Below are 14,833 nucleotides of genomic sequence, written 5' to 3' on the forward strand. Positions count from 1 at the left end.
CTCTGAGTCTCCACCACGTCCACCCACGCATTACGCCTATGCTGGGAAGTCTATGAAATCTTGCATGTCCTTTCAGGTAAAGTAACTGCCAATAACTGAATGAGAACAGCATCTACCCAAAGGCTACTGTCGCACTGTTTAGTTCTCAGCCCTAATATTGCCTCCCTGAAAGCCATTCCCTAAATTCTTCGGCTAACATAGCATCTCACACATTCCAGTCACTCTCTCCTTTCACCCTGTTTCACTGTGTGCCTAAGTAGGCAGCCTTGTCTTGAGTGATATCACTACTCCTTGGGTTTACTTTGTGTGTGACTTCCGATACTGGACCGTAAGCCTCAGCAGAGCTGGAAACCATCAGCCTGGTTCACCACATCATCAGCAGTGCCTAGAAGAGTGCCTGCCATGTGCTGAAGAGACATTTGGTGGTCTAATAAATGCTTCCAAATCCACAAACTACCAAAATATTAAAACTCCATTCTAAATAAAATCCTAACAGGAAACAGTTTGATACCTCCGTAAGTTCACAAGATCCAAAGAGATGCATAACCCATACACTGACAGGCTAATACAAATAGATTTATTTGATTCAGCTTCTGTCCAGAGCCACGACTTCAGTGGCAGTCAAATGTTAACTGCCTTTGAAGTATATTTAACTGTCTCTAAAATGAAGAAACAGTGAGAAAAGAAATATGAGGAAATAAAACTAATCTGCTTACTGAAAGAAGCATGAACAGCATAGTCAGGAATTCAGAACACAAACACTTTTTAAAATATCATTCAAGCTTTAAGTTCCTATTTTTTCTAGGAGTTTTTGTGGTTGTTAGGAGAACATATTACATTAGAATAGATAATACAGCAACTGTGACATTCTAGACAATTGGCTCCTCCAGAGGTCAACAGCATATTTGGATCAAATAATGTGAGGGTCTTGTTTAGTACTACTATAAATCAAAAAGATAGAAAGCTAAAACAAAAAGACACACAGAATCTTGCAGTATTGTACTTTCAAAACATGTGGTGGAATAAAGTTCCATTTTGAAAAATTTTTTTTCTAAAAGAACACTGTATTAATTGCATGTTGATGTATAAAGCACACAAAAGTTGCATTTTCTCTTCTTTGGATCCCAGACTCTCAGTTCCATAAGTACAGCCCATTATACGTAATTCCCAGGTCAGGGGGGCAGTAGACAAATTAATTAGTCTATTAAGTCTCAGTCGTATCCTGGCACTGATGTTTAGGTTAGCACCTTCAGCAACAAGTTTCTAATGCTTAACTATACTACCATTTGTTCCTGAGAGAAATTAGGAATGAAGGGAAAAAAGAAAACATGGCTGGAAAAAGTTCCCACTGACCTAAAGGCAGAAACACGCACGTGAAGTCAGGGGTAGACTGGGTATTTCTAAAAATGAGAAAAACTCCAGTTGATTAGTTCTTGCTATTTTAAGTGATTAGGAGAAAAATAAATGGCTTCATATCTAAAGGAAATTTAAATACCATTTAACACTCTACAAAATCAACCTTAAAAAGATGATAATTTGCTACGACTTAGCACTAACGAGAAACCTATGATTTCATATGATGAATCTCTGAAGCATTTCATGGGAAGATTAAACACGTGACTAAATACTTATGGATACTACAAATGACTGAAATGAACCAAATGGAATATTTGAAAAAACAGATATGTGAGTGCGTCCTGCACCCACACACACCTACCCACACACATACTCAAGAGCGGAAGAGGGAGGGGAGAGAAGGGAGAGAAAGAAATATGGGTTATCTTTCACCTTATAGCCATTAGCTACTGCAAGGTGTATTTAAAAGAACCACATACCATACATAGTTGGAAATTTAATAAAAGCAAATTTTGTTGATTATCATACATCACAATAGAATATGTATGCACTGTAGGAATTTTCTTTTCTCTTAAATTTTTCCTATCTTTTGTTCAGTGGAGTCATGGTGCAGTGGAATGTTTTTATAGCATCAATGACCCAGAAGTGTGTGAGATAATTAGGCTCAAAAAGCTGTTTTATGCATAAGAATTGGGTGTTGCGATATCTCAGATATCTCTGAGAACAGTAATGAGAAAGGAATGACTCACTTCACAATGACACCTCTGTCATAACAAACATCTGTTAGATATTGGGCAATCACACTATGTTAGAGACTTGATACACCTACACTAAAGTGATGTTGAAGTCTAGACCACTTAAAAGCCATCCAGAATGCTGGATCACTGAAAAGGCGATCATGGTAACTATGGCTTACATTTTCTCCTGAACATCCCATTGTTTGGGCTCTATAAAGGCTTAAGTTCATCCAATTTTCCCCAAACATAGTGCCATTAAATTGAAGATTATTAGGATATAACTACATTTCCTGGACTTTTTCTTCAGGAAATAATGCTTCAGATATACTGAAATAGAAAAGAATTAGAGAGGTAAAAAGATAATGATTTAATATTGTTTATAACAGCAAAAAAACCAAAACAATGTAAATGTCCAACAATAAGAGAAAGTTAAATAAATCATGATGTAATGGAATATTAAAAGGTCATTAAATGTCATGCTTTCAAGGAACATTTAATGAGACAGAAAATCCCTAGACTATGGCAGGCACACAAAGAATAATTGTTAAATGAATGAAATAAAAATGCAGTTTATAAAACCATATGCATAGTTTGATTCCAATTTTAATTTCTGTATGCACATTATATAAAAATGTACTATACATACATCTTTTGTATATGACATGCACCATCATACAAAAAAAGACACACCAAAGTATTCACAGAGGTTCTCTTTGGGTAGTAAAACCAAAGACAATTCTAATTATGAACACATACTGCTTTTATAATTAGAAATGAAGCTATTGTAGCTACTAAAATGGTGTGAGCCCAGTAAGGTTGCCTTTATTGAAGATGACGAGCCTTGTAAAATCACTAGCAGAATAAAGGATGAGTCAGACCCTTCTGAATGATGTTCTTATCAACCATTTGCTAAGGCCCCAACTCTAACCAAGTCCAGGAAACCTTGATAACGTCCAATACTATCTTTGACCCAACTATGATTAATCCCTATTCTTTAACTACTGTTTCCTCCTAATATGTGTATTAATAAAACGTCTACTTATCTGTGAGAAGTGTTGTAAAAATGTACAATATTTCTTTATCTATGGTCCTGGAATTTCTCCTTTGAGGCCAAAAAAGGGGTGGATGTGTGTATGTATTTGACAAACTCATCTATCCATGATAAACTGCCCTAAACCTGCTTCACATATGGCAATGGATATTTTTACAAGCTCTGCTGAAAAGAATCTCATCCTTCAAATTGACAGTTATAGTTTCCCAAAAAAATATTTTGAAAGTGAGTTTTTAAATAGCATTTTGAATCAACACTGCCAACTTTTTAAAGTGTTTAAAAGATGCTGTTATTCCCTAGATTCTGCTTCTTAAGAAACAAATTATTTTATAGGCAAAGTCCATTCCAGCCTCTCACTTATAGACACATTTTTGTACCATCAACTATGTCACCTATATGCATCTCCACGTGTAGTTTTCCTTCCATCACCATGAAATTAAAGCAAATAGCACTCCCCTTTGTGCTCTATTTGTGTGGTTACTATGGTAGTGGCCTGGATTTTTGCATCTAGGATAACCCTATTTGGGGCAGGGGAGAGAAGTAAGGGACCAAAAGAATGGAAGAGTAAGTTAGGGCAATGGTCAGCACCTTTAAACATTAACTTTTCTCTTAGAACAGCCTTTGGCCAAAAACTCTATAAAACTCTGACCTAACCCTTCAGCTTCCTGGCATGAAACTACTTACCATTATGATATGAACATCATGACACTGGGAAGATCAGCAACCCTTTCCCCTGCTCTTAAGAAGCATTAAAATTCTGTTTCTCACCATCCCCTAAATTTCCACCTCATGCCCCCAACCTTGTCAGGCCCTGGTTCACAGGTTCTAATGACTAGACAATGGAAACAGCACATGGCAACTGAAAGTCTTTGATGGAAAACAGATGAGACAGGACCCTCTGCTTGCCTAGTACTTTTAAATGTACAGCTCCCCTCACTGTCTTTGAGGATGTTACTGTAGGTGACACATGGAAAGAGTAGTCAGTGAAAGAAATACACATTTTCTATTTTTGCGAGTTTTCTCAATTGTCAACAAGGTGATTTCCTTGAATATTTGCATCAAGTGAACCAATGGTTTTCAAGGTATTTTAGAAGTTTTTTCCCCCTTTAATAATATCTTTTTAAAAACTCCAATAGATCACAGATAAAAGCAGTTGATATGAGCGAAAAGCGGAAAATGCAAGGAAGGGCTGCAGAACTTCACCAGCAGCCTGACGCCCGCTCCTCGCCTTCCCTGCGGGCTCAGCTCCTTAGACACCCTCAGAATTCTAGGGCCCAGATCTGAAAACCAGCTAAAAAGATCCTGCCCCTGCCATCACAGAGTTAATGTTCACAAGTGCTCACTATTCTAAGCAACATTAACAGTCCCTGACACACAGTCATTTAAAATTTAAAAATCAGAAGGGGTCATTAATTTTTTCAACATTATTTTGCTCCATTATTATGAGGAAAATTAAACCACAATGGCATTTTTAAATCTAGGGGATCATAAAAGTAACAGGCCCAAGTTCTTAAAAATGCATTATGTCCTCTTAAATTGTTTTAGATAGGAAAAAAAACCCACTATAATTCTTGTAACTAGTGAGTTAATTATAAAGCATAAAGTCAGAGGCCAGAATCAATTGAAATCTTATTAGACAACAGAAATTACTGTAATAGTTTCAGAAAGGAAAAGAAAAATAAGCAATAACCCTCAGGCCTCCTAGCTAGCCAAACAGATATCCAAAAATTTAATACATCCTTTCTCACTTTTGTTGAGTCCTCATAAAACTGACAAAACAAGAGACAGGGTAAAGTTGTAAAAAGTCAATAAAGTAATCTAAGTGTTACAATAAGGCCTCAATTCAAAGAAACACAGTTGAATGCTATGAACATTTCTGTGGAATTCTATTACATATCTTGAAGAGACAGTCCCTTGAGATATTTGCATTTAGTCATTTCCTACTTGAAAACATGACTTTTAATAGCTCATACCACACTATATTGTAATTGTTTGTTGATGGGTTTTAAAAATCATTTGTACCTGCAAAACTTCTCCCTAGGCAGTGAGATACTTGAGAGTAGAATGTAGATTTTATTGATCTTCCTTTAGTGACTCATTAACTCACTCAATATTTCTACTGCATACCTACAATATTTAGTCCTATGCTAAATACTTACAAGAAATAAGTATATATGGAAAAAAACCATAGTCCCTATCCATCAATACTAAAAGTGTAATGAAGAATAAGAAAACAAATGATTGGCGCCAGCCCTGGTGGCCTAGTGGTTAAGTCTGACACACTCCACTTTGGCAGCCAGGGTTTGGTTCCTGGGCGTGGACCTACACCACTGGTCGTCTCTCAGTGGCCATGCGATGGTGGTGGCTCACAAACAAAAAGAGGAAGATTGGCAATGGATGTTTAGCTCAGGGCAAATCTTCCTCAGGAAAAAATAAAAGAAAACAAATGATTGTAATATGTTGTCTTAGAGTTCAACACAGTGTGCCACAAGAGCACAAAGAAGTGAAGGAGAGCTCACCTGGAACAGCAGGGAACAGGTGCTGAAGATTACCACGAGTTAATCACAGAACAAGTGATGAAATATGAGATTCAAAGATCTAAGCAGTACCATATATTCAAGAGTCTCATATGCCATAATGAGGTTTCTGTGCTGTATTCTGAGGAACCATTCAAGAATGAATTTTACAAAAGTCACTTTGACTATAAAATAGATACCAGAATGGAAGGAGCAAAACTGGCTACACGGAGACCAGTTAAGAGACAGTTATGATGATTCAGATAAGAAGTGACAGAATACTAAACCAAGGCTGTGCTAATCAAAATCGAGAAGGGTGGACATACGCAACAAGTATTAAGGAGAGCAAATAGGCAGGATTTAAAAACTTAGTTGAGGAAACAGACAGCAGTCAAGATATCATGGACAATTCTTCAGTTTCTCGTTGTGGCAACCGACAGGGAGAATAATAGTGAAGTTTATTGATATAGAAAACACAGGAAGAGAAGTAAATCCGGCAGGGGAAGGGAAGATGAGTTTAGTTTGGGACATGGGGCAGGTCAAACTTGCAGCTCCTGTTTACACTCCTAGTGGAGACATGCACAGAAGTCCTACAACACAAGGGTCTGGTGTTGGGGGAGAGACCTGCTGTGGGGTCACAAAACATGAGAGCCATCAGCTTTTAGTACTGGTAAATGAAGTCATGAAAGTAGACAGAATGAACCAGGAGACGGCCAGAGAAGAAAGCCTCGGACTAAACTCTCAGAGCACCAACAAGGGAGGCAGAGGAAGTGAAGAAACCTGCAAAGGAAACCAAGCAGCAGCGGCACAGGTGGTAAGAAGCGGGTTAGAAGAACGAGAGAGCAGTTCTGAGAAGGGAACACCTAAGCGGCAAATGATCCGAGATACAGCCAAAGGACTAAAAAGAGGCCAATAGATTTTGCAACAAAAGAGGTAATTCATGACTTTTGCAAAAACAGTTTTAGCAGTGAGATGATAAGAGAGTGACACAAAACTTATTAAGGGGCAAATATGATGTGAGAACACAGAGAAAATAGTTTTAGCATAGCTCCTAGCACATACTCAATGTTCCAACTGTTTCTAATTTACTTTTCTCCACTGCGTGTCACCCTGTCCAAGTTTTTAAAATATGCCACAACCCCCAAAGAAATACCAAGCAAATGTTTAATGATGGCTCTGACTACAACTGAAACCTCAGTGGGAAGCAAGGGAAGTGCTCTGGGACACTCATTGTACTAAAGCATTTAGGAATCTCTTAAACCATTATCTTCGCCAAGTCTCACATTCCGCAGTCTGAGGAAGCTGGAATTGTTAGGAGGCACTGGCTTTGGCTGGTTTCAAGTAAATGTGCTATGAAAACTATTCAGTGAGTTGTGTCATAAATCATTATATTTGCTTTTTTAAATGAATCTGAAGGGAATAAATAAAATCACTTTAACCTTATCTAAAACATTTGGAAAATACAGCAAGTGTAAAACTTATAAAATAGAAATATAACACCCAACTAAATTATGCCATAGATTTTGTTTGACTTAGTGAAGTTACCCTATTTGTTGTTCAACTGATTATTATTAAATATTAATTGCAGTACAGGAAGTATTTATTATGAGTCACCTTATATCACCCACTAATCATTTCAATAAGGTCTAGGACCTTCTAAGAATTCAAGAATTGCATGTTATCATTTGTAAAGAATATTGGTACATAAAAGCGCTTCCCAAGCTATAAGCAGGTAAAATATCTAGTATGAACCAAAGACCAAAAAGCACAAATAAGGACCCTGGTTTATACATCTTCCAAAACATGTTTTAATATCTAAGGCAAAAAGGCAGCAGTTTCAGCCAGCTGTTTATTTCCACAGCATCTGGCCAAACAATATTTTCCTCTTGTCTTACAGCAGAATTCTAGAAAAAACTTCATGCCTTTCACTTCATTTGCATGACAACACAGCAAGAGGTGGTCCCACCCGGTGTTGCCCCAGAAGATCAGTCAGAAAGTAGATTGAGATCTCAACACTTTGAACTGTTTTTAGTTTGCCAAGACTAAAATGTAACTGGTCTGCCATCACGCAGAATAATATAGGGTTTTTTGCACATAACTCCAAATCTAAGAAATTTATAAAAGAATTTCACATACCAATTAGAACGACTTGCAGATACTAATATTTAAAAAACACACACACATTTAACGATCAGATGAGACTTTCCTACCAGAGCTATGGGAAAAAAGCACATGTGAAGCCCATTTTACCTAATTCCTATGTTTCCTCTCCACAAACATCTCCTTCTTCTGACTTCCCAATTTTTGTTAATAAAATAACCAACATTCCAGAGACACGCAGCCTCAACCCTTTGGAGCTATCCTTAAGGCAAGTCTCCCTCATCCTCTGTATCCAAGAGTGAGCAAATACAATGGATTCCACATACTCAACGTGTCAGGAATTTGTCTCTTTCCATTACTTCTGCCACAATGCAGTTCAGCCCTTTACTATCTGCGCAACTTCCGAATGCATTCCAGTTCTTCCTAAACACAGTTCCAACTGCTCTCTATAAAGCCCAATTCCAAGTCACTGCTTTTCAACCTTGAATGGTTCCCCTCTGCCTAGCAAATTAAGAAAACACTTCTTGACCTGGCATTTAAGACTTACTATATGGCAGTTTTCTTCATGAAGGCACACAATTCTGAAACTCCGTTTCTCCGCCATTTCCTAGTGTCTTACCTCCCTATCTTTACTCCAGCCATTTCTGCCAACTGAATGCCCTTCCTCCCATCTCCTCTCACCAAAAAGGCTGCCTGATGCTTCAATAATCATCTCCAGCACTGGTTCCTTCACAATGATTTTATTTTTCCCTATCCACCTCTGACCCTGCCCTTCTATGAGCCCTCACAGAATGCCTGTGTCTTGTATAGTTTCTATGTACATCTTGAATATTGTTTACTTTTGCTTTTGCCTTATGCCTTTAGTAATCCATTGGCTCCATGAGGAACAGGAAATGTGCCACAGCTATTTCTCATCTGGAGGTGCCCAACAATCTGATCATAGCAATACTGTCAGTATTTGCTGAATTTAATTGAAAATGTCAATGCATTAATGCAGGTTTGGAGGTGAATCAATTCATCAGCGACCAACAGCGAGTGTCCATGAGGGCCTTCTGCCCCTTGCTCGTGCTCTACACCTGTGACCTGCACTGGTTGTGTCAGGATCATCTGAGTTTACTAGTTACTGTCAGGGAAACTCAAGAACTTTGGATGAATGGATTATTTACAAATAACTTTCAAGCGAAGAAAGTAAATATTAGGTCAATTTTGAGAAAGGAAATATCTTTTTAAAAGTAACTCCTACTATTCTACCACAGGAAAAATTATCGTTTTACTAAGTTTCAAAATAAAACAAAATGATTTAAATTAAACATGCTTTTTAAAAGCCAACACATAAGTTAACTTGAGGTCAACTGTTTTCTAAAAGTTATCTACTAGATTTTCACCTTATGAACAAATTTAAAGGTACTATTTTAAACTATTTTTTTTAAACTACAAAAAAGAAAATGTATCCATCACACGCACACACATACAAACCATAAATCAATATAACACTATAAGATTGAATGAAAATAGTGACAGCTTTAAAAAATGCAACCCAATGTACAGCCAAATAACCCATGAAACTCAGCATGCATTGCTGACTTTGGACATGATCACCAAATTTAACAAGGTGTTTTTGAGAGAAACAAAATAAGACAGGTCCCTGGAGCATCCATCCAAAATGGCAGACGCATCAGAACTCCAGGGCAAACTCCTCTAGGCTAATATTATGGTTGGCCTTAAACAAAAATTGTAAAATTTAAGTATCTTTAATTTAAGTAATACTTCAGAATGCAGGAAAACTCATTGCTAAAGTATAGCTAGCAAGCACAACAGAAAAATTAGAGCCATGTAAGGCATAAATATGATCATGTAATTTTTCTTTACGGATAAGGCCAAAAAGAATTTGATACACAATTTTCAAAATCTGTAAAACATCTGTTCAGACGAAACAGCATTAAATGTCCTGCAGCGCAATCTGGAGTGGCACACCTATTTTTCATAAACAGTATTTCAAAGTCATTCATCATTGAGTCACACATATCACAGCTGTCATTTTCAAAAAAGAAAAGAAATTTGTGCCTTGCAGGTAATCTTTGCTGCATGAAATTGGATTGCTGCAAATTACCATTCACTGAATTCTTATAAAGCCCTGATTGCTGCCTGTCACCGTTTGGCACAGTCCAATAAAAGTTATTTCTCACCAACACCCCCCCCCCCACCACCATCATCAAATCACCACCCATTCAGCCTTAAAAATCTACTTGGTACTTACCTTTTCTTTTTGAATAGATGGTTAAAGTCCTTACAAATAGCCAAACTCTCACTGAAATTCCCCCAGTACCATGTCCAAGTCTCAAAGCACTTCTGTGCTTTTCTTTACATGTGAATTTGACATGAATTTAGAATATTAAGGCATCTGCTCTGAGTTGTTTTTCTAACACTAGGTGAAAGATTTGGGCTTATCTGTGAAACCACTTTCAAATAATTTTTTAACTACTGACAACATTTAGGATATAGCTGGCTAAGGTTAGGAAGCCAGTATGTTATTAAAAAAACAACAGCAAAATGAACTGATTTATATTGGGACAGACTGCTTACCTTTGCCATCATTAATTCTTAGCTTCCCTTTAGTCATGTGTTGTTTCTTAATTATAGATTAAGAGGAAAAGTAATGGAAAAATAATCACTTTTCATCATTCCTATGTCTATATCTTTCTCAAAACTTGCATCTCTAAAGAAAAATTTACTTCTGGGGTAAAAAAGGAGAGAGGTAATCACAGATTGTGAAATTGACCTGAAGCATTTATGACATTCATGCTGTTTTATGTATAGTATTGGAGGAATCCACATTCCTAGAGTCTGGACGGCAGCAGGATGGATCTTTGTGAATAGGAAGAGGGAGACTGACAAATTTCTAATCTAACAGACGTGAGTTCCACTTCTCGGAAGTAGAGAAAAAAGGTGATCCATAAGATATTTTGTACAGTCCAATAAACTCTTCATTTAAAAGGCGAGGAAACTAAGGTCTAAGCAGACAGGAGATTTTACTTCTAGGAAAGCAAACTAAATTAGGAAAGTCCAGGCAAAAGAACCAAAGGCTTTGATGTGTCAGGCAAAATTCATTCTGTTCCAATGATTTATTCAAACTAACTTGCACGTAAAGAAGTTTTACTGGCTCCCATAACTGAAAAGTTAAGAATGAGCTTAAAATAAGGTATGAGCTTCAGGTAAGGCTTGATCCAATGGTTCGATGAAATAACCAAGGACCCATTTCTCCACTATACCATTTTAGCTCATTATTCCAACAGAGAGGCCAGCAACTCCTGAGGCCAAATACTCCCCTTGCTCAAGTTCACCAAGAAAGAAGGCATTGTTGTTCTAAAACACTCAATGAAAGCTCTGTGATTCACTTTGATTGAATTGGCTTAGGTCACATACCCACCCTGCATACATCACTAGAGCCAGAAGGATGAAATACACTGATTGTCTTGATCCCAACTGCATGCAGGAGGTGAACTCAGCTTCCCTGGAAATTCACTGATACTCAGAAAGAAACCAAGGACCGTTGGTAGGAAAGAAGCTGGCAAAGGAAGGTTGGGGAGGCAGCCAAACAGTTCACCCCCCAATCAAGTTTGGGACAAGTTCTGATCCTATATCTGAGACTTTTGCCTCTGCCATTTTTTATGGTCTCTGTTTTTAGAGATTATGGTGAGGTAAACAAGAATATATTTACAATAAAAAGAAGCAAAACGCCATTAACTGTCTCTATTTTAAATTAAGGTAGCAGTGGACTAGGTCTCCAATAGGCTGTTAAACCTTACCTCCCCCAAGTTTTATAACATTGAGAAAGCAAAATGTAAAGCAAAAAAAATTTATTCTTTTCCTCCAATTTATGAGTACACTATGTTTTGCCTAGAAATATAAGAGCAAGAAGTCACTAGACAAGGAAATATTTCAGCTGATAGGATGATTTCAGCGAGCCTAAAACTCCAACTTTACTTTGCTTGTCCTGAAAAATTAAGACAAGTAACTACAGCTGCCAAATAGGAGTAATGCAGATGTGTCAAGTAAATGTTTTAAATGCCTAAGGGCAGGGAGGAAAGGAAAATTATTCTCAGACGGAAAAGGAATTTCTTCCAAAAATGAAAGCAAATACCACAGTCCCCAAAACAGCATATGCTAGTCAAGACATAACATCCTTAAGTTGGATCCCATAATAACTGGAAACAACTGGGTGCCGAAGGCAACCCCCCCCTCCCCCGCAAGAGTAGTTTACTCATCATGTTATTTATCTCCATATTGTAGATTTTCCTAAGGCTCAGTCCAAGTGTGAGCTAGACCTTTCAAAAGATGCTGGTTAAGCAGATCTAGAATCCAAATTATCTTTGAACTGAAAGATCATCTCCTCTTGTGGTTTTTGGTTTTTTTTTAAGATTTTATTTTTTCCTTTTTCTCCCCAAAGCCCCCCGGTACATAGTTGTATATTCTTCGTTGTGGGTCCTTCTATTTGTGGCATGTGGGATGTTGCCTCAGCGTGGTTTGATGAGCAGTGCCATGTCCGTGTCCAGGATTCGAACCAACGAAACACTGGGCCGCCTGCAGCAGAGCTCGTGAACTTAACCACTCGGCCACGGGGCCAGCCCCGATCATCTCCTCTTGTAGATTTCAAACAGCTGAGGCATAGGGGCAAACAGAGCAAAGTGAGTTTTATAACCACTCCCTCCTCCCACTATTTCATCTCCAAGAAGAACATGCTGATCTCATCTATCCTACAGAAACAGCTTCTGGAAAAGACTTCTTTTGAACAAAAAGCTCTGTCTGAAAGAACAGTTAATCTAAACTTGTTGTTTTTATTTTTTCCTATTCTTTATTTTAAATGTTATTCTATTGTGGTAAGAACACTTAACGTGAGATCTACCCTCTTAAGGGAGTTTAAGTGTACAATACAGTATCGTTGACTAGATCCCTACAACTTCTTCACTTTGCTTAAGTCAAACTTTACACCTACTCATTTCCCCCTGCACCCAAACCCTGGCAACCATTCCACTCTGATTCTATGAATTTGACAATTTTAAATATCCCATGTAAGTGGAATCATGAAGTATTTGTCTTTCTCTGACTGGCTTATCTCACTTAGCATAACGTCCTCAAGGTTTATCCATATTGTCACATATTGCAGAATCTCCTTCTTTTTAAAGGCTGAATGGTACTCCATGTATACACCACATTTTCTTTATCCATTCATCTGTTGATGGCCATTTTGTTTTTTCCACATGTTGGCTATTATGAACAGTTCTTCAATGAACATGGGTATGCTAATATCTTTTTGAGATCCTGATTGCAATTCTTTGGATAAATACCCAGCAGTGGGAGGGCTGGATCATATGGCAGCTCTATTTTTAATTTGTAAGCAGCCTCCATCCTGTCTTCCATAGTAGCTGCACCATTTTGCATTTCCACCAAGAGTATGCAAGGTTCTTCTCTTTTTTTTTTCATAACACCCAACCTGACAGGTATGAGATGATATCTCCTTGTCGTTTTGATTTGCTTTTCCCTAATGTCTAGTGACACTGAGCATTTTTTTTATATACCTATTGGCCAAGTATATATGTCTTTGAAGAAACACCTATTCAAGTCCTTAGCCCATTTTTCAATTGGGTTATTGGGGGGTTTTTTGCTACTGACTTGTAGGAGTTTCACATATATTTTGGAGATTAGCTGTTATCAGATATATGGTTTGCAAATATTTGCTCCCATTCTGTAGGCTGCCTTCTTACTGTGTTGTTTCCTTTGCTGCACAGAAGCTTTTCAGTTTGATGTAGTCCCACTTATTTATTTTTGGTTTTGCTGGCTGTACTTTTTGTGTCATATCAGTGAAATTATTGCCAAGATTAATGTCACAAAGCTTTTCTCCTGTTTTCCTCTAGGAGTAATACCATTTCAGGGTTATATTTAAGACTTAAATCCAATATGAGTTGATTTCTGTGTATAATGTAAGGGTCCAAATTCATTCTTTTGCATGTGGCTGTCCAGTTTTCCCAACACCTAAATTTACTATTTTTCGATGTGAGAAACCTAAGTCTGAGAAGGCTCTATCATTTATCAGTTTAAACGCCAGAACTTGAACCCAGGGCCCTGGAATTCATTCAATGATTATTGTGCATCTACTATGAGTAGTTACCTAGAGAAGTCTCTGTAAACCAGACAGCAATCACCAAAAAATGAATCAGAATATCTAAATAATCCCTTCAACTTCAATACTTCCTTTCATAAACATAAAATTTCAGAGTACATAAGCCTGTTGCATTCATATCCCAACTTTGCTTACTTGCTATGTGACTGTGGGATAGTTTCTTAACTTGCTTAAGACTCAATTTTCTCATCTGCAAATAGGAATAGAATAAGGCTACCTCCAAAGGATTAAAAGAGATTAAAAAAATACATGAAGTACATTTGGAACTGAGAAAATATTAAACATATGCTAACTGGTAATATTAATTGAAAATAACTCGTAACACTCTTATGTATTCTATTACTGATGTGGCACAATGTTTTTCATCTTCAAATTTCACCATCATGTGTATAAAAATGCACAGAAGGATATTCAATACAACATTATAAAGCAAAGTGTCTGGTGAAGAAATAAGCTGTATAAAAATAGATTAATTACACACAAGCATATTTTGCAAGACTGCAAACATCTGAGAGATCCACACTGGAAAATGACTCAATGAAATAGCACTATTGATGTGAGTTTCATTGGGATATAAGAATCTAATGGCAGTACAAGAGCAGTGGTGAAAACTCTATGCAACTTGGCTCTTCTGAATTCAAAATAAACGGAAAATTTTAGTTAAGCCTAGGGAAGAAATGCTGGCAATGGCTAAAAGATTGCATAATTTGGGGTCTGAATAACAAATGACAAATTTAAGCTCACAGAAGAAGATGTAAAGGTAGCTTAACATTTATCTTTAACAGACAGTAATAAGGTTGGTTTTACGGATCATACTTAAGTTGACTCTTATTCAAAATAAAGATATATCAAGGGGTCATCCAGAGATAAAATCTGGCTGTGAGGAGCAATTTTT

General features: G+C 37.3%; 1 protein-coding gene across 12 annotated transcripts in view; it reads right to left on the minus strand.

Moving 5' to 3' along the window:
* Nucleotides 1-14,833, minus strand: part of BMPR1B (bone morphogenetic protein receptor type 1B) — a 377,755-nt gene that overhangs the window by 214,659 nt on the left and 148,263 nt on the right. The window contains exon 1 of one of the 12 annotated variants that reach the window (XM_070614241.1): nucleotides 2,273-2,287. The exons of the other annotated variants lie outside the window; for them this stretch is intronic. The gene's annotated coding sequence lies outside the window, so the exon portion shown is untranslated. Of the gene's footprint in view, nucleotides 1-2,272; nucleotides 2,288-14,833 lie in introns of those variants that run through there. 12 annotated transcript variants of the gene reach the window in all.

Source organism: Equus przewalskii, chromosome 3 (genome assembly GCF_037783145.1).
Source record: "Equus przewalskii isolate Varuska chromosome 3, EquPr2, whole genome shotgun sequence".
NCBI classification, from domain to species: Eukaryota; Metazoa; Chordata; class Mammalia; order Perissodactyla; family Equidae; genus Equus; species Equus przewalskii.